The following is a 3,109-nucleotide window of genomic DNA, read 5'->3' on the forward strand; positions in this document are numbered from 1 at the left end:
AGAAACCTGCTCTCATCCCTGACTAGTAAGAAGGACTTATGCAGGGCTCGTGAGGAAGCGATTCCTATAAGGAAGCTTTACTCATACCACTTAAGATCAATCCCAAGAACATGCTGTTAGTATATGGACCAAGAGGGGGCTGCTGAAAGTGGGCCATTAGGGGTACCACTTACCATATTGTGCACACCTGCAAAAGCACTGGGGTAACTGTGGTGAGTGCCAGTATGGGAAAGAGCAGTGTGCATCTTATACACTGTGAGCACATTCCACTGTCTAAGACACTCTAGCCCTAAGGCTATATGCCGGCAGCTCATGCTTAGGGCACTCTGCTTGATAAGCATACCACTTCAGCTACAGGCTTGGGGCTGTTTTGTTTAACACGGCTGTATGTTTATACAAATCATAGTAGCAACTGCATTCTTTGCAACTCAGTTAACAAAAAATGCACAATGAAGATCATCTCTTTGCTTGAATTGTGTCTGAGCCTCAGAACTCCGAAACCAAGGAATTGGTGCAATTTCTGTAGGATGAGCCTTTCAACATTGACTGCACAGGAATAACAGCACGTATGGCCAGCCTCATGTTTGTCAGGGGTGAGTTAAGTGGCTTAGAGGTTTGGAGAACTCCTCAAAGAGGAGGAAAGCAGTAGTGGTTCTGCGGATTCTGGTCCAGGGTTGGAGCACCTGGTCTTTACAGTGTAGTCATTTCTGCTCTCTAGGTGTAAGACAGAGCATTTGAAGAAAAAATAGGTGTGCTGTCCTTCTAAGACTTAGGGATCTCTTGAGGTGCCTCAAGAGGTTAGTAATCTCCAGCAATACCGGGGGTGTGGGTGGGGTGGGAGATTGGCTATTTGTGTGTAAATTCTTATCTAGCTCAGTACTAGATGGCTGGTCACATCTCTGTCCCACTTATTATCCGTTCATCAAACTACAGCGTACTCAATGGGAGCCACTTACTCATTAAACAGTAAAGTCCAAAACAACTGTTCCACTTACTTTCATAAAAGCAAAACAAAAGTCCCAAGAACTTCTAGGTTCAGAAAGTTGTTTTGATAGATGATATTAATCTACTTGTCTGCGTATCAATATAGTTATGGATATAATTCTACATATCTATGAACTTATATCTAAATACATATTTGTACAAAAGGCTTCACAAAAACTAAAGCAGGTGGAGCATAGGGAGAAAATAATGCAGCTGGATCGGTGGGCACTGCAGCTGGATCAGTGAGCACTGTAGTTGGATCGGTAGGCACTGCAGATGGACTGGTGGGCACTGCAGCTGGATCAGTGGGCACTGTAGTTGGATCGGTAGGCACTGCAGATGGACTGGTGGGCACTGCAGCTGTATCAGTGGGCACTGCAGCTGGATCGGTGGGCATTGCAGCTGGCAATGGGGATATAGCAGGAGGAAGACTTGGCTTTCACAGTATGGGAAATTGGAAGAAAATGCTAATGAATATAATAAATTCCATGACAATACAACACTTTCTTCCAGCAGCATAGAGCTTATGGGCTTATGGTAGGCTTGGTAGCAAAGGCGGCAGGGGGTGGGGGGGAGGGGATGGGTGGGGTGGTGGGGGGCATGTCTTTACAAACCAGTAATGAGTTGGGGGTCTCATTTCACCATGAGGGACAGGCAGCTCACCAGGCTTTTTGTCTTTTATCCTTGCAGTTGATATAGATGATAGTCCAAGTATGTTATGGATAGCTATTAAAGTCAACTGCTGGTAGAGATTTAATTTTGATACTGGCTGCTTTGAAATGTAAGCATGTCATCTGAAAGTGTCCTTAAAATAATTTTGAAATGTGTAATAATATATGTGTGATTTGCAAGCTGGCTCCGTGTCCATGATTACTTCCAGGTTCTTCAAATGATCCAGATCAATGGTAATCCTTGTGTACTGTGGTTGCGCTCTGAGGACTGGAATAGACGTTTGCAAGTGAGGGCTTTTAAATGCCTTCCAGGGTCATGATCCCTTCATCCTTCAACCAGTTCCACCAAGTCAAGGACAATCTGTATTTTAGGAAGTTCTGTTTTGTTGTGTGTGTGTATGCGTGTGTGTGTGTTTTCTTACTATTAAAACCAACAATAATATGGGCTTTGATATGACTCAGTGAATAAGAATGCTTGCTAAACAAACAAGAGGACCTGTGTTCAAATTCTAACACCCTATATAATGCCAGGAGTAGGTTCATGTACCTGTAATCCCGGCATCGTTGTATGGGGAAGATTGTAGATAAGGTTTTAGGGGGGGCTTGCTGGCTACCAGCCTAGCTCAAAGTTTAGTGACATAGTCTATCTCTAGAGATAAGATAGACATTGATAGAACAGGGCATTGAATGTCGTCATGTGACATCTTCATGTGTGCACAGATGTGTCCATACACACATCCGCAGACAACACACAAGCACATATTCATACACTTAGAAAAGACAAGAGCACTGGACATTTGTGTACCCTAACAGACACTGACAGTAGTATACATGCCCCACTTATTTGGTTTGTATTTGAAAAGGCCCAGAGATCTTCTTCAAACCATGAAAGTTTCTTTATATTTTATTTCTTGAAGGCAGGCACTTATCTTAAGATACGGGTTTTATCCAGCAAGCAAGCATTCTTCTGGACATTCACTACAGTGCCAGATACTTAACTCAAAGGATTCATACTTTAGGAGAAAAATGAGGAAGAGAATTAGTATTCATTCACACTTATTGTTATAGTGACCTTTGATGGGAGATGGGCCCTCTGCCCAAAGCTTGGCTTAAATGTTGAGACTTCTGACTTCACATGTACAATGACAGGATATGCAGAGCCTCATTATGTGCTAGTCTAGACCTCAGAGGTTAAAGGAGCAGGCTTCTCAGGAAGGTTTTGCAGTGCGCAAAGCAGGCAGGGAAAGGGGCTTCCAGGGTAAGAGTACCTGTAAATGAACCCTTGAGTGCTCTGGATCTGGTCAAAAGGAGAACCCTCTAGGCTTTCTTATCAGCTTGTCTCGACCCATGGCAGAAGCGACCAGGGAAGATGGGTTTAATAGTTTGGCTGTCACACACACTTATGAAACATACCCACCAAAGAAACAAAAAGGGAAGCCAGTGCCTTGGGAGAT

The sequence above is a fragment of the Acomys russatus genome, chromosome 18, assembly GCF_903995435.1.
Source record: "Acomys russatus chromosome 18, mAcoRus1.1, whole genome shotgun sequence".
Lineage (NCBI taxonomy): Eukaryota > Metazoa > Chordata > Mammalia > Rodentia > Muridae > Acomys > Acomys russatus.